Here is a 24,631-nt window from a genome sequence, read left to right as displayed (position 1 = left end):
ACGTCACCAAAAAATGATAAGTGTCACAATTTTCCGCCAAAATAGACAGTAATAAAATAAATTGTTGAAAACGTTGAAATTAATATGTTTTAAGAACTCACGGAAAAGTTTCACTACTTCTGTCTCCGACTGCTTACCCACAGACACGCTTTGTCAAGCAGACTTTGCAGCAAAATAAAAATGCTACAGCCAATACAAAATACTCTTTCTTCCTAATCTTCTACACCATAGTTTTATTCAGAAAATATTAACTTTGATCGGACAAAACCCTTGTAATTGCAACAAATGCGGCAGTACTGAGACAGACTAAAGCTGAAGTTATTTTTACTTCTGTAAACACTGCGAGACGGGTCAGATCGCATTCACATTAGAAATCGCCAAATTGGACTCCACCGTAGCGTAATTGTAGCCTGTTTGACCAGACATTTTTTTACACCTGGCGTGCTTCTCCCACATCGTAACCTTGCTGTAAGTAAATGGTACTCTACGGAAGAGCATTTTCTCTGACAAATCATCGCCAGGCTATTAACTGCGGGCTGTCTACCAACGCCACATTATGGGTGTTATGTCTCCACAAAAGCGGTGACGAGGTCTGACTCACCTTGGGAGCGAGACCGCCTGGAGAGAGAATGAGCTCGGATTTTGACACATTCTGCCTTCAAGTGCTAAACTGAACCTGACATGTTGCAAAAAGATAGGAGGAAAAGCCAAAAGAGCGTCAGCCAACCCCGTCAGCTGAAGGCAGAGTAACTGTAACAGGAAACAATGAGTCGTCATTCAGGGGAGGACGGATCACTACGAGGCATGCCTCCAAGTATTGCAGCTTGTTACTAATGATGCAAAGGACAGGTTGGCTACGAAGCAGAGAAAGAAAGTGTGAGTGTTCCATGAAGCACTCTAATCATGCCTCTTAGTTTAGTTCTTTGCATTCAGGTTTAATTTGATTCAAGTTGAGGCATCACCCAACGTTGTATACTGTAAACATACAGCATACGTTCCAGGGAGTTTTGAGATGCATGGATCAGGACCTATGTCTGAAATCTGTATTTTTTAATGTTGTATTATATGAAAAGCAATACTCTAAAGCAGGGGTCGGGAACCTTTTTGGCTGAGAGAGCCATGGAAGCCAAATATTTTAAAATGTATTTCCGTGAGAGCCATATAATTGTTTTTTTTTTAATACTGAATACAACTAAATGTGTGCATTTTTATGTAAAACCAACATTAGGGTATAACATATCTGTTATTCTTTTGAATAACATTTTTATTCTGCAGCTAACTAATAGTGAATAAAATACTTCTTACCATTCTTGAGTTTTTGAACAGGTGCGGTAGGAATTGATGGATAAAAATGCATGGCAATTTTTTTATATTTTGAAAGTTATTTTTAACACTGATTACCAGTGGAATTATTCATTACTTATTGTGTTAAGCAATGTCAGCTAAGATTTATCTGACAGCCAGATGCAGTCATCAAAAGAGCCACATCTGGCTCTAGAGCCATAGGTTCCCTACCCTTGCTGTAAAGCAGGGGTCGCCAACCCATCGATCGCAATCGACGCTACCGGTCGACCGCGAAAATATTGGGGAAAAAATTAATTATTAATGGGACATCACTGACACCCTCACCCAGACCTGGCTTCCATCAGGCAAGCAATTCAACCCCTAAACCTGCACGCCTTTGCCTCTCTCTCTTCAGCCTCTCATCCCGTGGCCCTTGACACGACTGCACACTACACCCACCCGTCTCACACACGCACACTGCATGATGTGCTCAAAAATCATCAGGCTGCAACAATACATTAAGGCTAACTGTTGCATTGCATTTAACATTTTTTTAGCATTCAAGATCAAACAACTCTTCCCTCAACCCTGAGTCCATGACCATCATCACTCGTCTGCGACGGGAACTAACAAACCAAATATGGGAGTCTGTAAACTTTGCTCCAATGTACGAATTTTGTGTCGATTTATTGTGCATAGGAAACTAAACATTATTTTGTGCAAAGGTAGTAATAAAAGATAAAACAAGGCGGCAACTAAAGAAAGACATCCGGTGTATCCCCTTTTTTTTTAATCACACAGGAAAAACCTGCCAAGGGAACAGCTGAAATTACTATTTCTGGCGCTGATGTAAGACAACTTGTGTCCCATATGTGACCATAGGATGAACAAATATGCTCGGCACTACAAATATAGTGGCCATAAACAGTTAGCTTCTACAGTACATTAAAGACACATTAAAGAAAAAAAAAACACCAGCAAAATTGGGAAAGAAGTAAAAACAGACGGAAAACAAAGCAAGATCTACCTGTTTCCATATGAGTTGGGAAATCGTGTTTGATGTAAATATAAACGGAATACAATGATTTGCAAATAATTTTCAACCCATATTCAGTTGAATATGCTACAAAGACAACATATTTGATATTCAAACTGATAAACATTTTTTTTTGTTGCAAATAATCATTAACTTTACATTTTGTGCCAGCAACACGTGACAAAGAATTTGGGAAAGGTGGCAATAAATACTGATAAAGTTGAGGAATGCTCATCAGACACTTATTTGGAACATCCAACAGGTGTGCAGGCTAATTGGGAACAGGTGGGTGCCATGATTGGTTATAAAAACAGCTTCCCAAAAAATGCTCAGTCTTTCACAAGAAAGAATGGGGTGAGATGCACCCCTTTGTCCACATCTGCTTGAGCAAATAGTCAAACAGTTTAAGAACAACGTTTCTCAAAGTGCAATTGCAAGAAATTTATGGATTCCGACATCTTTGGTTCATAATATCATCAAAAGGTTCAGAGAATCTGGAGAAATCCCTCCACGTAAGCGGCATGGCTGGAAACCAACATTGAATGACCGTGACCTTCGATCCCTCAGATGGCACTGTATCAAAAACCGACATCAATTTCTAAAGGATTTCACCACATTGGCTCAGGAACACTTCAGAAAACCACTGTCACTAAATACAGTTTGGCGCTACAACTTTAAGTGCAAATTAAAGCTCTACTATGAAAAGCAAAAGTCATTTATCAACAACATCCAGAAACGCCGCCGGACTGATGCAAAGTGAAAGAGTGTTCTGTGGTCTGACAAGTCCACATTTAAAATTGTTTTTGGAAATATTCGACATCGTGTCATCCGGACCAAAGGGGAAGCGAACCATCAAGACTGTTATCGACACAAAGTTCAAAAGCCAGCATTTGTGATGGTATGGGGGTGCATTAGTGCCCAAGGCATGGGTAACTTACACAGTGGTGAAGACACCATTAATGCTGAAAGGTACATACAGGTTTTGGAACAACATGTGCTGCCATCTAAGTGCCTTCTTTTTCATGGACGCTCCTGCTTATTTCAGCAAGACAATGCTAAGCCACATTCAGCACGTGTTACAACAGCGTGGCTTAGTAAGAAAAGAGTGCTAGTAAATTTTTGGCCCGCCTGCAGTCCAGCTCTGTCTCCAATCAAAAATGTATGGCGCATTATAAAGCGTAAAATACGACAGCGGAGACCCCGGACTGTTGAACGACTGAAGCTCTACATAAAACAACAACAGGAAAGAATTCCACTTTCAAAGCTTCAACAATTAGTTTCCTTAGTTTCCAAACGTTTATTGAGCGTTGTTAAAAGAAAAGGTGATGTAAGACAGTGGTGAGCATGCCCTTTCCCAACCACTTTGTCACGTTTTGCAGCCATGAAATTCCTAAGTTAATTATTATTTGCAGATAAAATAAAGTTTTTGAGTTTGAACATCAAATATCTTGTCTTTATAGTGCATTCAATTGAATATGGGTTGAAAAGGATTCGCAAATCATTGTATTCCATTTATATTTACATCTAACCTTAATTTCCCAACTCATATGGAAAAGGGGTTCACGGTGGCAGAGGGGTTAGTGCGTCTGCCTCACAATACGAAGGTCCTGCAGTCCTGGGTTCAAATCCAGGCTCGGGATCTTTCTGTGTGGAGTTTGCATGTTCTCCCCGTGAATGCGTGGGTTCCCTCCGGGTACTCCGACTTCCTCCCACTTCCAAAGACATGCACCTGGGGATAGGTTGATTGGCAACACCCTAGTGTGTGAATGTGAGTGTGAATGTTGTCTGTCTATCTGTGTTGGCCCTGCGATGAGGTGGCGACTTGTCCGGGGTGTGCCCCGCCTTCCGGCCGATTGTAGCTGAGATGGGCGCCAGCGCCCCCCGCGACCCCAAAAGGGAATAAGCGGTAGGGAATGGATGGATGGATGGTTATAGATGTATATATATATATATATATATATATATATATATATATATATAGTGCTGCACCGTGCGACATGTTATTTTTTAATTGCACGGTCTATTCTCAGTCGCATTTTGGAGTAAATTTGTTGCACAGTACAGCACTGCCCCTGTGAATGTGCGACCAAAATAAATAAATTGCGTTTATACATGATTAATGCGATATTTTTTTATGATTAATCACATTAATTAAAGTGTTAACTTTGACAGTCACTATTCCTGGGTATATGTAATCCTTGATAAAATCCAACACGTCAGGGAAAACTGCGATGTGGTGGCAACTTTTCCAGGTTGTACCGTGCCTTCAGCCCGAGTGCAGCTGAGATATGCTCTAGACCCCGCAAAACCAAGAGGGACAATCGGTAGTAAATGGATGGATGGATGGACGAGAGAGAAGATGATGTCTGGATGGCATTAATTAAACATTTTTAAACTTATTTGAAATGATAACACTTCTACATTAATTTGAGTTCTGATATTTTCAGCAATGACGGACACATTTATCTTTGCAGCAGTAAAAGTCAAAACCGTAACTATAAAAAAAAGACCTCAGCTGTAATATAATTTCATTATTCCTAAAAGGTCCACCTCTTAAAACCGCTTTACTTTAGTATTCGATAAATAATTCATGTTTATGGTTATGTCACACAAAATATTTCAGTGCTGATAGGAGGAATACAACATTTCTTTTTTTTTTTTAAGAAAACAGTCTACTCTTGTCCACCAATGAATTTAAAGAGACCATTCTGAGGGACATTAAAGAACCCATAGCATCCAAATGACCAAAATTTAATTAATCGGTTCACATCACGTATGTTTTGCTCCTGAAAATAAATCTGGTAGTCATTTCCTAAAATATCAATCAGTTTTTGAGTATCAGTGAATAACTAATAGTTATTAAGACTCGATATGCTGGCTGCTCTTGGTGTGATGTCGACAGAACTGGATCCCATTTCCCACAATGACAGTTTAATAAAAACAATTAATTTTATCACTAAATTGCATTTTTTTGTAGCCCCGGTCTATGATTACCTCAAAACTGATACGATTGACACTACGTGTTCCCTCGTGCTCGTTCAGCATTTCCTCAAGCAGATAAGGACACACAATGGAATACAAGCAGCTTACCTTCTGTTTTCGGTTTTTAAACATCATTCTGCTCTTCTCTCTCTATTTAAAATCAAGTTCTGACTCTTTCTTTTTCCTCTCGAAAGTGCTCCTGATTTTCGAGATCGCATTTGGCTAATTGAGGCTTTTACACTTTCTCCATCCAAATTTTAAAAAAAAACTTTTTATTTGAAGTCAGAATAATTAAAATGGCCCTGCGATGAGTTGGCGACTTGACCAAGGTGTACGAAGCCTTCCGCCCAAATGCAACTGAGATACGCTCCAGCGAGCCCGAACGACACAAGCGGTAGAAAATGGATGGACGGAGGGATAATTAAAATGCCCGAGTGCAACTGGGATAGGCTCTAGGTCGGGCTGCATCAAACACTAAATATATCCAAACATTCAATAAAGTGAAATACAATTGGGGCAACAAGAGAAATATCCCACACTTATTTATTTGTAAAGTAAATCTGTACAACATATATCTATATCAACGATCAAAAAACATGCAGACACAAACAGTATGACTGCAGTTAATGGTGCGTCAAGCTCTACCATATTGAACTTCAAGGTGATGAAAGATTGAGGCTTTAAGGCGGAGAGGAAGAAAACATGAAAAAAGAAGATTTGATATGGCTAATGTGATTTGCTGTAAATCCACTTCTGCGACAATACAGATGTGCCCATTGTTCCGAAGCCCCCCACACCCCCCTCAAAGAAACACACAAGATATTCTTTCTGTGCTACTCTGTTCAAGTCCAAAAATCCTTACATGCCCTAAGGGATTTTCTGATTTATTTACTTTGCACAACAGTCCGTGTTGGAACCAGGTGTCCCATATACTTCTCTATCTTGGGCGAACACTGGAAGACGAGACTTAAAAATGCTAAAACGTAATCATACCCTTGTTTTTTATCAAGGGGCGATTCAAACCTAGAACAGCTGATAATTGAAAAGCATCTAACTGAGAGACATGGCTATCATCACATATCATCACACATTGTTGTATGTGCCCGCACAAAGTCAGTTGTACAGTGCTTTGGCTTGCTTTACACCCAAAATGTGGCATATTTGGCCATTGTGAGTTCACTGATCCATGATATACAGTTGTGGTCAAATGTTTACATACACTTGTAAAGAACATAATCTCATGGCTGTCTTGAGTTTCCAATAATTTCCACAACTCTTATTTTTTTGTGATACAGCGATTGGAGCACATACTTGTTGGTCACAAAAACCTTCATGAAGTTTGGTTCTTTTTTTAATTCATTATAGGTCTTCTGAAAAAGTGACCAAATATGCTGGGTCAAAAGTATACATACAACAATGTTAAAGGCCTACTGAAATGAGATTTTCTTATTTACAGGGGGATAGCAGGTCCATTCTATGTGTCATACTTGGTAATTTCGCGATATTGCCATATTTTTGCTGAAAGGATTTAGTCGAGAACATCCATGATACAGTTCGCAACTTTCGGTTCCAAGACAAAAGCACTGCCTCTACCGGAAGTCGCAGACGATAACGTCGCAAATGTGGGGGCTACTCACATATTCACATTGTTTATAATGGGGACCTCCAACAAAAAGTGCTATTCGGACCGAGAAAATGACAATTTCCCCATTAATTCGCGCGAGGATGAAAGATTTGTGTTTGAGGATATTAAAAGCGACGGACTAGACAAAAAAAACCAATAAATAAATAAAAAAATGCGATTGCATTGGGACAGATTCCGATGTTTTTAGACACATTTACTAGGTTAATTCTGGGAAATCCTTTGTCTTTCTATTGTGTTGCTAGTGTTTTAGTGAGTTAAATAGTACCTGATAGTCGGCGGTGCACAACCACGGGTGTCTTGACGCGCAGTGTCTCAGGGGAGTCGACGGCAGCTATGGACAGCACAAGCTCAGCTTTTCTTCGGTAAGAAGCGACTTTTTACCACAATTTTCTCAACGAAATCCTGCTGGTTGACATTCCGTCGTGATTCATGTTCGCTTGACCGCGCTCTGATCCAAAGTAAAGTTTCACCTCCAGGAATTTTAAACAAGGAATCACCGTGTGTTTGTGTGGCTAAAGGCTAAAGCTTCACAACTCCATCTTTCTACCGTGACTTCTCCAATATTAATTGAACAAATTGCAAAAGATTGAGCAACACAGTTCTGCAAAATACTGTGTAATTATGCCGTTAAAGCAGACGACTTTTAGCTGTGTGTGTGCGTAGCGCTCATACTTCCTAAAAACCCGTGACGTCTTGCGTACACGTCATCATTACACAACGTTTTCAAGACGAAACTCCCGGGAAATTTAAAATTGCAATTTAGTAAACTAAAAAGGTCGTATTGACATGTGTTGCAATGTTAATATTTCATCATTGATATATAAACTATCAGACTGCGTGGTGGGTAGTAGTGGGTTTCAGTAGGCCTTTAATATTTGGTTACATGTCCCAATTGGAAAGTTTCACTGCAATAAGGCGCTTTTGGTAGCCATCCAGAAGCTTCTGGCAAGCTTCTGGCAAGCTTCTGGTTGAATTCTTGACCACTCCTCTTGACAAAATTGGTGCAGTTTAGCTAAATTTGTTGGTTTTCTGACATGGACTTGTTTCTTCAGCATTGTCCTCAGTTATTTATAATCATCCCCGTACTTTAAACTGAAGGTTCTGAGCTAAACAGGAAGTTATGAGTATTATTTAAATGTGTTTTGACTTAATTAAAGAAGTTGATGGCGGCGGGGGCACAACATGGTTGACACCCAGCCGACTCAAAGAGTAACACCAAACCCTGTGTCAACACTTCGGAACGATGCTACATGTCAAGAGGTGAGCAACCGGTAGAAATAGCCTCTACAGCTGTGTTTATGTGCTGAGTCAGGAATAAACAGTTCCTGTGATACTGAAAGTGGTTCAGGTGGACTTGTTACATGTAACAAACATAACATTGTATAAGCACCGTCAGCCACAAACGCATCCATGAAAGTACGGAGAAGCTGCCGCTGCTGTCTCTTGACGTATTTTGAGTACATGCTATTGTGTGGAAAACATGTATTTTTCTTTTTATAAAGGTATGTTACATGTTAAAATTAAAGTTAAAGTACCATAGATTGTCACACACACACTAGGGTGTGGTGAAATTTGTCCTCTGCATTTGACCCATCCCCTCGTTCACCCCCTGGGAGGTGAGGGGAGCAGTGGGCAGCGGTGGTGGCCGTGTCCAGGAATCATTTTTGGTGATTTTAACCCCCAATTCCAACCCTTGATGCTGAGTGCCAAGCAGGGAGGTAATGGGTCCCATTTGTACAGTCTTTGGTATGACTCGGCCAGGGTTTAAACTAACGACCTACCGATCTCAGGGCGGACACTCTAACCCAGGGGTGTCAAACTCAAATACAAAGTGGGCCAAAATTTAAAACTGAACAAAGCCGCGGGCCAAGGTTGAACAAATTAACCTTTTAATAGGGACCCAAACAAGTTTTGGATTGAACATTGAACAAGCAAGGCTTATATACAGTAACTTTATAGTGACATGCAAAATCGAGTTTCAAATAATAATAGTAATAATTAAAAAATGTCAATGGCATATCAAATAAAATTTAAATACAAATGTAATGCCTCTTTTCTATTTGCAGCCTTCTGAGGTAAATATCAAAATATATTGTAGCGTCCTGAAAGAGTTAGTGCTGCAAGGAGCTTCTGGGTAATTGTTCTGTTGTGTTTATGTTATGTTACAGTGCAGATGTTCTCCCGAAATGTGTTTGTCATTCTTGTTTGGTGAGTTCACAGTGTGGCGCATATTTGTAACAGTGTTAAAGTTGTTTATACGGCCACCCTCAGTGTGACCTGTATGGCTGTTGACCAAATATGCCTTGCATTCACTTATGTGTGTAATAGCCGCATATATTATGCGAGTGGGCCTGCACGCTGTTTGTATGGAGGAAATGCGGACGTGACGACAGGTTGTAGAAAACGCTAAAGGCCCTCAATATTGTTGTCCGGGTAAAAATCGGGAGAATGCTTGCCCCGGGAGATTTTCAGGAGGGGCACTGAACTTCGGGAGGATTGGCAAGTGTTAGAAATTGAGGTGTTACAGCGGCACCGCTGCTGTGTAATAACGGCGGGCCAGCTGTAATGTTAATTTGATATTGTCTCAGGGGCCAAATTAAATTACACGGCAGGCCAATTTTGGCCCGCGGGCCAGAGTTTGACACCCATGCTCTAACCACAAGGCCACTGAGCAGGTGGTATTATAAATGATATAATAATATATATTATAAAATAGTTGTATTTTGGGGCGGGTAAGCGATCAAATTGATTTGAATTTATTTCAATGGGAGAGTTAGCTTTGAATTACGAGTGCTTTAAGTAACGAGCTCGGCTTGTGGAACCACCTGATCTTGTAAGTTGCAGTACCACTGCGGCATCTTAGTTCATGATGATGGTTACTGTCCTACTAGAGCAGTTTTGAACGGGCATGCAGCCAATGATAATTTTTCTTCACGATGGTTAATTTCACTGCACTTTTCATTTTCTAGTAGCTTTTTTTTGGCACCCTGCCACCAGAAGAGTACCTCATGCTTGAGGGGCATAATGGAGGTTAAAATAGAAAGATAAAAACAAAAGTCATTCCTTTATATATGCATACTGTGTTACTCCGCCTGCATATTTTTACGTGTACATATTCTTAGGCAGCATGCATGGAACTTGTCCTCCTTTTCTTTTTCTACACTTTTAATCACATATGGGAGATAGTTTGTCCGTTTTGAAATACTTGTAACGACTCAAGCTTTTTGTGTGTCAGTGTCCTTGACCGAATCAGCTGCTAAGCAGCTACATGTTTCTCTGTCCTCCACATAACGATGTCCCTGGTGGACGTAGACACATGCAAGTGCCTGGAAAACATCTGTCTATTCTCTGCCACCCGTCATCCTTCGTGTGCCACCCGGCCCAAAGCCTGATGGATGGGCCAAATGGACATGGATACCTGCCCCATCCTGGACACACTCAACAAAGACGGTCCAACAATAAAAAAAAAGAGACAGAGGTAAAAATATATGTTGCCTCTGTTGGCTACACTGCAGAAAAGAGGTGACAATATATTAAATATGAACACTAAATTGTAGGAAAAAATACTAAAAACATACCAAAGACTATAAAAATGGCCCCCATTGCCTCCCTGCTTGGCACTCAGCATCAAGGGTTGGAATTGGGGGTTAAATCACCATAAATGATTCCCGGGTGCGACACCACTGCAGCTTACTGCTCCCCTCACTTCCCAGGGGGTGATCAAGGGGATGGGTCGAATGCAGAGGACATATTTCACCACACCTAGTTAGTGTGTGACAATCTTTGTTACTTTAACTTAATGTAGCAGGTTCTTTAGCTCGAGCCTGGGGTTGAACCCAGGACTATTCAGGACCTCCGTATACTAACCCCTTTTCCACCGTGCCGCTTGAATAAATATCATCCATTGAAAATAATTCTTACAATTTTGGCTGGTGTTATCATAGCCTTTATTGACGACTCCTGTTAGTGCAATACTGCATCGCAACACGCACCACTCTGCCATTTTTTTTCTTCAATTCAATAAATAAATCTGCTTTTTCTCAACACTGTCCTTCATTCTAACTTTCTAACAGGGTTGGAAAACAACTGTTATGAATTGCTAATGAAAAAGTGAGATACCAAATGTTTTGGTCTGACGTTAAGGGTCTCACAGTGACATTCGCTATGTTAACTAGCGGTGTAGAGACCATAATTATTGCTTGCAACCTATAAAACCATAACAATTGGCAGAGAAATAGTTTGGATCTCGAAAAAACGTGGGAGACCGGGCACTGGTAGGCAGATGTACAATTAATGTAATACAAAGAAAGTGCTTATTTGGCATTTTGCATGGGCTAGTTCAACAAACGCATGAAGCCTAGCCAACTAAAAATGTTTTAAGCACTAAGGAGTTTGTCTCAGTCTCGCTGCTCACACTCAATAAATCATTCAGGAGGAAAATGAGAAACCAACTGGCCTTTATAGGCTGGTGTAAACTTTTAATTTTAAGGAGTAAATGCTGATACAAATGCAAAAATGACTGTCTGAAACCAGCTAGCACTATTTATCGACACAAATGATACTTCTGCAAAAGAGACAATCTGTGGCTTATGTAGTTATTTTTTAACCTGACTGTCGCAAGATCCTTGTAGTTCAATAGGAGATGTATTTCATAAGTACTTTATTTCAATGATTTTGTAAAAAAAAAAAAAAAACATTGTATGTGATTGGATAAACCACTTGTTCGTTATCTAGAATGACGTGCTATCTCAACCACTCTCATCAAAATCAACCCGTGACGCTGATGAGAGCGACGTTGGGAAATCCAAAACAGAACAGCCAACATATTGGATAACGACAGAGCGAAAAGTTATATTAAATATATTATATTAAATATTCGTGGGTTCCCTCCGGGTACTCCGGCTTCCTCCCACTTCCAAAGACATGCACCTGGGGATTGGTTGATTGGCAACACTAAATTGGCCCTAGTGTGTGAATGTGAGTGTGAATGTTGTCTGTCTATCTGTGTTGGCCCTGCGATGAGGTGGCGACTTGTCCAGGGTGTACCCCGCCTTCAGCCCGATTGTAGCTGAGATAGGCGCCAGCGCCCCCCGCGACCCCAAAAAGGAATAAGCGGTAGAAAATGGATGGATGGATATTAAATATTCGATAGATTCCATGTCAGCACACGACTCCTCGCTGCGTGCCGCCAATGTTGTTTGAATCTAACAGTCGCCTCGGCGCTACGTCACATCTATGAAATCCCGCCCGGCGATCCTGATTGGTTCATTATTTTTTTCTATTTTGAAGGAGTTTGCAATGCCCTCCAGCCCAGATCCTTGTGTGGAGTTCAGCGAACCATAAAGACCTGGCGACAGTCAGGTTAGTTATTTTTCACTTAACGGACACAAAAAGTTTGCTAAATTTTGCCTCAGTGACCAGTGGGTCGCATGTTTAAGATCAACTACAGGTAATACGTCATTTGTGACTGGTTTCAAGTGAAGGTGTCACTGATCACGATACAGAACTACCGACTGCACGAGGGTTTCATTAGAAGGCATCTCACCCATTAAGAGGAGCATAACAAACAATTTTCATATGTCCTTGTACAAATGAATACATTCATTTTAGTGGTGCAGTGTAGAGAGAATGCAAATGCGCTCCAGCAAAATCACATTTACACCTCCTCTCCTCACTGCCAATCTGGACAAAACAGGCATGACTGTCTGTCTGAGGGTCTGCCTTGGACAGTGTACAGTATATAGTATGTACTATGTACAGTTTCAGGACGTACTGAGAAACATGTTTCAAATTAATTAATATATTCAACTGGCAAACTAAACAATTTCCCCAATTGCATCAAATTGTTTACATATTTTATTAAACCATCCATGATGCAGCTACTCCACACATGAAGGACGTGCTGCAGATCAGGTATTATTAAAAAACTGTTTTATTGCATAGTACTAGGGATTGATTGAGGAATCATTGTATAAAACATACATTATATCAATTATGTAACCACCACTGACACCATGCATACTAAATAATGAACAATGGGTTTCCAGGTTTACAAACAGTTCTTGAGTATTTTATTTGTATATTTCAGCTAAAGAACAGACGCTATCTTATTGGGACAGCTGTGGCTCAGGTGGTAGAGCAAGTTGTCCAGTAACTTCCCTGCCTGCCCTTTTACCCTGCACAAGAAAAATTACTTTTTCCGCTGGAGCCCTAAAACTAATTTTCTTCATTCTTGTATTAATACAGAATATTTTCTCCGTCTTCAAATCTCCCCAAATATGTTTTGATATCTGACCGGGCATTTATTTGAATTATTGTGAAAATTATTCCCTGACCTGCTCAGCTGTGTTCACAAGCTCCCACCGTGCGCCCCTCTAGTTCCTTCTTGTGCAGCGCTGAGAGCCAGCCTAAGTCTGCAGCCATGGGCTGTTTCTTCTGACCCGCCGAATCAGACACACATTGTTTCTTAAACTCATCAAAATTGGTGCTAATCCACTCTTTTTTTTTTCTAAACAATAATTTATGTGAGAACTGTTAAGGAACCGAATCGGAAGTCGAATCGGAACTGGAAAAATGGTTTCAATTTCCATCCTTACCTACAGGTTTGTGTATCATTTTAACATGAAAACTGCTTCCAGCAACTTCCCTAACTCACCACGACTCCCCAGTGCGGGGGTCAACAACCTGTGGCTCTAGATCAGCTCTGTAGCGCGACCCTAGTGGCTCCCTGGACCTCTTTCAGAGATGTGTGAAAATGGAAAAAGATGAAGAAAAAATATATATTTTTGTTTTAAAAAATTTTCCGTAGGAGAACAAACATGACACAAACCTTCTTAATTGTTTGAAATCCCACTGTTTATATTCAACATGTTTTACTGATGAGAGTATTTGGCAAGCGCCGTTTTGTCCTACTAATTTCAGCGATCCTTGAACTTATCGTAGTTTGTTTACATGTGCAACTTTCTCCGATGCTGCCACAGAAAGACGTGCTTTATGCCACTCCTTCTTTGTCTCATTTTGTCACAACAATTTTATGCTGTGAGTGAATGCACTAAGGTGAGCCTTGTTAATTTTATTGATTTGCTGTAGTGCATGTCAGGCATATTTGGTCAATCTATGACTGCAAGCTAATCGATGCTAACATGCTATTTAGGCTAACTACATGTACATATTGCATCATTATGTATCGTTTGTAGGTATATTTTAGCTCCTTTAATTTCCTTCACTTATGTCCTCTGTAAACTTAATTTATATTTGCATGTCTAATGACGGATGCAGCTGAGATAGGCTCCAGCGCCCCCCGCGACCCCGAAAGGGACAAGCAGTAGAAAACTGATGGATGGATGGATGACACATCATCTGTATATAATATTGGCTGAATTTTTGATAGTTCTGTGATGAGGTGGATACTTGTCCAGGGTGTAACCCGCCTTACCCCCGAATGCAGCTGAGATAAGCTCCAGCACTCCCCGCGACCCCAAAAGGGACAAGCGGTGGAACATGGATGGATGGATGGATGTTTGTGTGCCATGTTGTTCCAGACCGCAGCAAACGTTACCCAGTTTGCAAAGATTGTAATAATTCCATTAGAAGAAGACAGCCTGCCGTTTCCCTAAACTTGGACACACACATCTATACCTTTGGCCATTATAAGACAGTCATTTCCAGGAGTTATCTCACCTTCTGAAAAGCCTCCATTTTACCAATGATTTCTAAAGTTGCAAAAATTTGTAGGATAAAAATTCAAATACCACATTTCTGCCAACGAAGATTTACGTCAGCCTTTGATAGTAGGATAGTATAACTAATATAGACACTTAAATCATGTTTTGCTTTCATTATAACACTTATATAAGATTTTAAATTTTTTGCAGCTCCAGACAAATTTGCTTTTTAATTTTTGGTCCAATATCCATCCATTCATTTTCTAATCAATCAATCAATCAAAACCGCTTAATCCCTTTGAGCCTATCTCAGCTACAAAGCGGTGTACACCCTGGACAAGTCGCCACTTCATCGCAGGACCAACACAGATAGACAGACAACATTCACACTCACATTCACACACTAGGGCCAATTTAGTGTTGCCAATCAACCTATCCCCAGGTGCATGTTTTTGGAGGTGGGAGGAAGCTGGAGTACCAGGAGGGAACCCACACAGTCATAGGGAGAACATGCAAAAACCACACAGAAAGATCTTGAGCACAGGATCGAACCCAGGACGTTCGTATTGTGAGGCAGACGCACAAACCCCTGTTCCATCGTGATATGGCTTTTTCAACATTTTGGGTTGCCGACCCCTGCCCCAGGGGTCCTGACCCGCTATTTGAGAAATACCGCCTTTAACAATGAAACAACTTAAACAATAGAAAGTATTGTCCAGCTGTGGAGAAAGTCTGAATTTGATTACACCTATGTCTTCCTGCCACAACTATGAGTCGCAGAGTCACCTTTCTCTTGTCTTCGAATTGGCAGCAGTTCCGTTCAAAGGACAGCCAGAGAAAATGGAAAGTTTACACGCACCTCACTAATCACACCGGCAATTAGTGTAAGCATCATAAAGCACTGCTGCTAATAAAACAGCTATTGGCTCTAGTGCTCTTGTCATTATCCAGCCTTCCTTGGCTCGCTAATCAGCCTGTAAAGCAGGCAGGAGGCCAATAAATAATGAATTCTTCATCAAAAACATCTGAATTCCCTCTACAAATATTCAAAAATCCCCAAGTGTGGAGGGGCAAACATTTGCAAATGAAAATTGTTAGTGGATTTGGCTGCCCAAATGTAATAGCCTGCTATAACAAAGCCTATTAGAGAAGTGAGGGGAACAGCCTATTGCTTTTAGCCTTCTGAAAACAATGGCAAAACACTGGCAGTGTGGTACACTATTATTATGATTAGCATTAGGGGATGGAGTGGCTCAGGAGGTAGAGCAGGCCGACTAATAACTGCAAGAAATGCTGATTTTTCAGTCTTAGCTACTGTTGTCCTTTTCCAAGACATGCCCACTCAAGGATACTGACCTATGACCCAGTTCAAGTGCCCTCTATTGTAAATGTAACAAATAAAGTTAAACTATCATGATTAATATTATTATTATTGGTAGTACATGCTTGCAAAATACCCTGATAACGTCACAATCGTATGCAATTATTACGTTTAAGCCCCCGTCCTTTCAGGTTATTACTCTCAGTTGTTAACCCCGTGTCATTCTGAAGTGAGCATTAGTTATTGGTCTATTTGTTTTGTTGCAAAATTTGGAAGAAAAAAATAGCACTGTTCTGCAAAATACAAATATCCTTTGCAGAGGAGGTTTTTTCTCAAAAGAAGTGTGCACATGCTGACTCATATATTTCTCCAATAATAATAAAGTATGTCTCAGTACCTTTTCTACAGCTTTCAAGGCTGACTTTACACTGCAAGGTCTAAGTGACACAATTCTGATATTTGTCATGGCAAAAAAAACTGTATCTAGATCGAATATCTGCCAATGCGACTGCAAATCGGGTATGCCTACTATGTGAGCCTGACTTGATGGAAACAAAATAATCAGTGACATTAAAAGACACGAGCTGTAAATATAAACTCAATTGGTATCAACTACACTTTTTTGGGGAATTTTGCCCATCCATCTACAACCTATATGTGGGACAAGAACACACATTTTCCAAAAAGAACATAAAACATTGACTTACAATGTTTGCTCCCACCGGGAAGCTGACCGATGGGATGTTGTATTTTTCAGCACTTGTGCTCTCCTTGAGCTGCTCAATTCAGAAAGATATTTACTTCTTTGATATATACTGCTTCCTAGTGATGGTCTTATACTGCATTCCATTTGTTGGGAGCCATATAGTATCAAGTTGTTTGCATGTGGACTTTTAAAGTTACCCAACGTCAATGCTTGTTGCCACAACTTTCTAGTCGAGGTGACAAGTGGTAGGAAATGGATGGATGGATGATGAGATGTATGATTTATAGTCTAGCTTTAACGTTTTCTAACTTCATTGCCCATACAGCAGCAACAGAAGCAGCTCAAGCTTCTTCTTTTAATTATCTAAAGGCGGGACGCAACCAACGTTATCAGCTGGTAGATGGCTACTGGGTAGTGGTTAGAAGAGCAGTGTGAGTAAGGCCATGTGTCACGGCGCCAGAAAAGTAGTTGTTGCCTCTTTAAATAACAATATCGTTATAACTTGGTAAATATCTTGGTCACAACATGTAAAATTGTATTTTTTATTTTTGCTGCAGCAGTTACATATACTATAACATTGAACATGGTAATTGGGATGTGTTATATATTGTATAAATTATATAAAAATATAATATAGTAATATAATACATCAGTATATATTATAAACTGTATATATATAATATGTAAATATTACATATATGTTATATTTTATATTGCTTCTATGGTACATTTTTAGTCTAAGTAATACCTGCATTATCCTTTCCATCCTTACCCTTTCCATCCTTTGAAAGTGAGCTACTGTGTGGAACAATTTCCCTTGTGGATCAATAAAGTTTGTCTAAGTCTAATGGGGGAAAGTGTCACACAAACCATATAACATTAAATTACTATTTATTTATCATTGCTTAAATTCACATTGTCACGGCCAGGTGCTGAAATGTGTTTTTTCATGTATTGTGAATTTAAATACATCAGATATAAGCACATTTGACCCAGAATCATCTACATTGGCCAAGTATGTAACACACAAGAATTAGCCACTTTAGACTTTCAGTGTCAAACCAGCCTGGACGACTTTGAAGCATCGTGCAAAGGTTGAGAACTGAGCTTTCTGTTTTGACAAGGACTCTCCTTCACTTGTACCAGCACAGAACTCTCTAACGATAGCAGCAAATTAACTTTCAAGGCCTATGAATAATTATCTGGTTTGTTGAGCAGGGAGCAAGCAGGGTCTTTCATGACCATTATGAGTGTTCAGTGTGTGGAGGTTAAGCATTATGGCTGCAGGTTGCAAACAAGAAAAATCTAGAGCCAACTGATCACGATTTATCCAGTAAGCACTTTAAGTAGATCAGCTAGTTCTGCACTTAAAGGCTTACTGAAATGAGATTTTCTTATGTAAACGAGGATAGCAGGTCCATTCTATGTGTCATACTTGATCATTTTGCGATATTGCCATATTTTTGCTGAAAGGATTTAGTAGAGAACATCCACGATAAAGTTTGCAACTGTTGGTGCAGACAAAGAAGCCCTGCGTCTACCGGAAGTCGCAGACTATGACGTCACATGTTGATGGCTCCTCACATAATCACATTGATTTTAATGGGAGCCTCCAACAAAAAGTGCTATTCGGACCGAGAAAACGACAATTTCCCCATTAATTTGAGCGAGGATGAAAGATTCGTGTTTGAGGATATTGATAGCGACGGAGTAGAAAAAAAAAAAAAAAACGCGATTGCATTGGGAGAGATTCAGATGTTTTTAGACACATTTACTAGGATAGATCTGTGAAATCCCTTATCTTTCTATTGTGTTGCTATTGTTTTAGTGAGTTTAACAGTACCTGATAGTCGGAGGTGTGTCCACAGGTGTCTTGACGCCAATGTCTCAGGGGAGTCGACGGCAGCTATGGACGGCACAAGCTTAGCTGATATCCGGTAAGAAGCGACTTTTTACCACAATTTTCTCAACGAAATCCTGCTGGTTGACATTCCGTCGTGATTCATGTTCGCTTGACCGCGCTCTGATCCAAAGTAAAGTTTCCCCTCCAGGAATTTTAAACAAGGAATCACCGTGTATTTGTGTGGCTAAAGGCTAAAGCTTCCCAACTCCATCTTTCTACTGTGACTTCTCCAATATTAATTGAACAAATTGCAAAAGAATCAGCAACACAGATCTCCAAAATATTGTGTAATTATGGGGTTAAAGCAGACTTCTTTTAGCTGTGTGTGTGTGCAGCACTCATATTTCCTAAAAACCCGTGACGTCTTGTGTACACGTCATCATTACACAAGGTTTTCAAGACGAAACTCCTGGGAAATTTAAAATTGCAATTTAGCAAACTAAAAAGGCCGTATTGGCATGTGTTGCAATGTTGATATTTCATCATTGATATATAAACTATCACAATGCGTGGTGGGTAGTAGTGGGTTTCAGTAGGCCTTTAAGGCCTTTTTCTCACTTTTGTGCTTTTCTAATATAGGGTTTTTCCCTGCTCTAGAAGTTTTTTCTCCTATCATCCAGTAAGTAAGTATGTATGTTGTAAAAGGAAGGCGGGCTTAAATATGAAGACAAACTTTGCCAGGATGTTTACTTTTGGCTATGTGAAAATCATGGAACATGGAGTTTTACTAACACTTGTGAATGTCTGTGAAAAGGATCCATCCATCCATCCATTCATTTTCTACCGCTTGTCCCTTTTTGTGGTTGCGGGGGGTGCTGAAGCCTATCTCAGCTGCATTCGGGCGGTTGGTGGCATACACCCTGGACAAGTCCCCACCTCACTGTGAAAAAGATAACACTTTAAATTTGAAAACGCCGTATCAATTGAAGAACAACACAACAGGTTTAATAAATTATCAGTGTTAATTTTGTTGACTAAAATTGTTTGTCTTACTTATCGTCAATGACCTAGGACAATAGGACGATAACGAATGACAACAAATGCACGTTGATGAAAACGATGACAAAATGAATTGACAATTAAGTCCACACAGAAAAACGAGAACAACATGTTGACAGAGACAAAATCCATCCATCCATCCATTTTCTACCGCTTATTCCCTTTCGGGGTCGCGGGGGGCGCTGGCGCCTATCTCAGCTACAATCGGGCGGAAGGCAGGGTACACCCTGGACAAGTCGCCACCTCATCGCAGGGCAGAGACAAAATCTATTCATAATTAATTTCATCTTTTGGCGGGTAAATGGGTTATACTTGTATAGCGCTTTTCTACCTTCAAGGCACTCAAAGCGCTTTGACATTATTTCCACTGTGGAGAGGGGCGTTGCCTGCGGGCCTGCCGCGGCGCGGGGTGTGCCAGGGCCGGCTTTGAAACACAGCTGATAGGTGATTAGATTGCCAAGCCGGCAGCCGGGAAGAGACACAATGTTGGGAGTTGGAGTTGGAGATAAAGAGTGAGCACGCACTGAGACACACGGGACTGAAAAGCCGTAAATATATTGCTGGAAAGCACGTCATACTTGTGTATGTAGAATAAAAGACTTGTTCCAACCTGTCTACCGGGCTCACAAGAGAACAGCGGCACCAGGGAACCCTCTGCCACTCAGAGACCTTCACATCCACATTCACCCATACATTCACACACTGATGGCGAGAACTGCCATGCAAGACCCATCAGGACCAGGAGTGAAGTGTCTTGCTCAAGGACAAAACGGACGTGACGAGGTTGGTAAAAGGTGGGGCTTGAACCCGGAACCCTCAGGTTGCTGACACGGCCACTCTCCCAACCTCGCCACACCGTCCCCATTTATCCAATCACAGTAGCATGTGGGAGAGGGGTGGGGAATTAATCACAACGGGGTCCAATCAGAAGTGTTTTTTTTTTTTTACTGGGAAAACAAGATTGTATTGTAGAGATGTAATGATAAATGGTAATAATAATAATAATGACTACGACCAATCCTGAAACGGTTAGCCTTTTGAATTGAAATTATCAAAAAACTGAGATTGATAACTGCAATTTCTTAAAGTCACGGACTGACTCAGCCAGATTGCTGGCTTAATGGCTAACATAAAAACATTAACATGTTTCCTCACTAAGAAACAAAATATCCCAATGTAAACTTAAATAAACACATTACTGTTTGAGTAACTAAGTTATTTAATTTTGCACATTCAACCTACAAGCTGTTCTCTTTTAGAATGGAATTTTGATCAATCATCCTCAGAGGAAAATAGATAGTGATGTTTTTAACAGAGAAGGACAACGCTTCTGGCAAAAACAATATGTAATGATAATGGATTTTCTTTGATACACACTTTTCATTGAAATAGACCTGGGGATTGGCTGACTGGCAACACTAAAATTGGCCCTAGTGTGTGAATCTTGTCTGTCTATCTGTGTTGGCCCTGCGATGAGATGGCACCCGAATGCAGCTGAGATTGGCTCCAGCATCCTCCGTGACCCCGAGAGGGACAAGCGGTGGAAAAATGGATGGATGGATAAATCTTAAAGTGCTACAGTACAAACCAATATTTTGGAACATTAAAAGCTTAGCCATTATTACAGATAAAATACTAAGACTAAAACACTATCACTCACTACGTTTCCATGCAATAAATTAGTCTGGTTTGTCGAATAGTTTGGTTTGGAAGTACAATTGTCCATGCACACTCCAAAATGCGACAATCGGTCATAGGCCATGTACACTATGTTTATTTTATTTTAGCGCAAATAAATTAATTAGTTTTCCGGTTGACCTATGATGTCATGCTTGGAGTTGTGCATCCTTACAACTTGTTTTAACAAATGTTCGTTGTAATATTGGCACAGATTACAAATTTTAGATAGCAGACAGCATCAAGAAATGATCTACGGACATGACTCTGCCTTCCTTTCAAAGGAATTTTAGGACGAAAATCATGGAAACAACATTTTTGAATGTCTCTAAGTTCATTTATAAGGCTCTGTAGGTTGATGGCAAGAGTTTTGAATCTGAAAGAAAAGACCGTTTGTGCCCCGACTAACAGATGAAGGTTGCTATTGTTCTGTTGTGCGTAAAGTTAATCAATTTGGAGTTCACAAATCCAGCGTGAAGCTCATACTTGCCAACCCTCCTGGATTTTCCGGGAGACTCCCGAAATTCAACGCCTATCCCGAAAACCTCCCGAAATTCAGGCGGAGCTGGAGGCCACGCCCCCTCCAGCTCCATGCGGACCTGAATGAGGACAACCTGTTTTCACGTCCGCTTTCCCACAATATAAACAGCGTGTCTGCCCAATGACGTTATAACTGTAGAATGATCGAGGGCGAGTTCTTGGTTTCTTATGTGGGTTTATTGTTAGGCAGTTTCATTAACGTCCTCTCAGCGCGGTAACAACACACAACAACGGCATTCACGTATTCGTCTACCGTAAAGCAGTTTGTCTGCCGTAAACAGCAATGTTGTGACACTCTTAAACAGGACAATACTGCCATTTACTGTACATGCACCACAACATGTCCAGGCAACTTCAACCCTTTACTAATACCCTCCTCCATTCACATCCCATCTCCCCGGATTGTAAATAACCTAATGTAAATAATCGAATGTATTTCTAATGTATAAACCTGTTCTTATGCTATCTGAACTCACTATGTTCTCTGCTCGCTGTACATATCCTACTAAGTCAGACCGACACCGTTTCAATGTCCATTTCTCTGTTGATGCAATTGTTGATGACTGAAGTACTGATATCCACCAAAGCTCCTCATCCCACTCCCCAGACTGTAAATAATGTAAATAATTCAATGTATATACTATAATGATTAACTTGTGTGATGACTTTATTATGCTGATAGTATATATTTGACCCATGAATTGATTAACGTGGACCCCGACTTAAACAAAATGAAAAACTTATTCGCGTGTTACCATTTAAGAGTCAATTGTACGGAATATGTACTGTACTGTGCAATCTACTAATAAAAGTTTCAATCAATCATGCATATGTGACAATAACATCTACGACTTTTAGAGAGTGCAGTGCGCAACTGCGCACACAACAGCTGTAAATATACTCCTCCCCTCTTAACCACGCCCCCTAACCCCCACCTCCCGAAATCGGAGGTCTCGAGGTCGGCAAGTATGGTGAAGAAGTTTGTATATGCTTTATTATTCGCCTTTAATATACGTGCTTAATTATCTTTCATCTCATTTGTATTTCGTTTGGGAGTCCGAAATAAGTCGGTATTTTACATTTCCTTAGCTACCTTCTTAAATAAATCTCAGGTCCTTTTTTTCTACGATCAATGCACTTCAAAATGTTCTGTGCTTTTAATTTGTGAAGCAAATAAACAGTCTCCTCTTCATTATAATTGTTGCTACGTTTTTATTGAATGATATCTGCTTCCGGGATGATAATAAAACGGCTGTCAAGATTAACACTGTTAATGATGAGTTGGCTATATTGTTCTGTGTCACCTATGTCGTGACGTGTGAGTCCTTCAGTGTTAATTTTGGCAGCAGTTTTTAATTTAGTTCTAGCTATAGGTTTTTGATAAAAATTTATTTTAGTTTTAGTCATATTTTAGTCATCTAAACTGATGTAGTTTTAGTCTAGTTTCCGTCAACTAAACTCAACATTTTAGTCCACTAAAATTATAGTACATTTTGTCGATTTAAGTATAAAGGATAATGCATCTTTGAAGTTATCGTGATACCACTTTTATTAAGGTTATTAAAGTTACTGAACAACGTAATAAATCAACTCTGCATAAATTAGCATATACAGATGCATTTAAAAAAAATCAAAATTTGGTGCATTACATTATTTCAAAATCAATTCAGACTAAGAGATTAGTCAAATTTTCATACATTTTTTCAGTTAATTTCTGAACTAGCATTTAAGAGACAATATTATAAAAATTGTCAAGCAGATCGTCCACAATTTTATCAAGCAAATGAGCTGGGTAGAGCTAGGTCCATAGTGGGGTACAACGTAATCACTTGCTTTAAGTGGAGTGTAAAATGAAAGGAGGCGCAGTGTGTACACTTGTATTAAAATAATAGTTTTTATTTAACAGGAAATAATAGAATTGTGACAAACATGTATTTGACGCTCAAACCTTAATTTAATATTAAGGTGTATCGAGAACTATAATTCTCACTATAACTCAGTGTTGCAATGTTTTCATACACAAAGTTGTATACATGAATTGTTGGCACATTGGAGTGCATAACCCAAATGAATCAAAGTTTTAATATTCTGTTCAATAACATTGTAATATTTTTTTTTTATCATTAAAATCTAATGTGCACATTTTATCATGAAGGTCTACCATTGTTAAAACTAGTGGTTCTCAAATGGGGGTACGCGTACCCCTGGGGGTAATTTAAGGTATGCCAAGGTGCAAAGGAGTAGGTTTGATTTTGAGATTGGTGGGGACACAAAAGAGCTCCGAGGCAGCACTCTAAAGGTTTATTTCTTTTTTTTTTTACATTAGAAATCATAATTTCACGTCTTGCAGATATTATTGGGTAAAGCAACTAAAATGAAAGCAAAGGAGACAACTTCAAAGAGTTCTCAGCTTTACTTTTTAGTGTAGGGCTGTAGTGCAACTGTGCATCATACTGTCAATTAACATAGCCTACTGTCCATCAACAACATCAGAAATACATTCATGCAATACAACATTGTAAATAAACATAAATGAACTGTAATAATCTCCAGCCTCTCCTTCTCTACTTGCCTCGCTTCCTCTAACTTCTCTGGCCTCTCCTCCTCCATCTCCTCTAGCCTCTGTGCTGTCTGTCACCTTACAAAAAAAGATGCTGATGCATAACAGAAACATTAGGGAAAATGACCATAGAGCTTGATGGTACAGTTACTGCCTGAGCAAAAAGGCTTTTACTAAATATGAATATTACTTAATATTAATTGATTATTTTTTATAATTGTAAAATCACATGATCATCTAGTGAGTTTTTATTGTATTTCCACCACAAAGTTTTGTTCATTGGTATTTTTAAACCGTTGCTCACTTCTACACAA

General features: G+C 39.8%; 1 protein-coding gene across 1 annotated transcript in view; it reads right to left on the bottom strand.

The window, feature by feature from the left end:
- The window catches only part of dntt (deoxynucleotidyltransferase, terminal), a 213,938-nt gene that overhangs the window by 5,580 nt on the left and 183,727 nt on the right, over positions 1–24,631 (bottom strand). The window lies entirely within an intron of this gene.

This window comes from Nerophis ophidion, linkage group LG09, assembly GCF_033978795.1.
Source record: "Nerophis ophidion isolate RoL-2023_Sa linkage group LG09, RoL_Noph_v1.0, whole genome shotgun sequence".
Lineage (NCBI taxonomy): Eukaryota > Metazoa > Chordata > Actinopteri > Syngnathiformes > Syngnathidae > Nerophis > Nerophis ophidion.
This window is presented reverse-complemented; position numbering and strand designations above follow the sequence as displayed.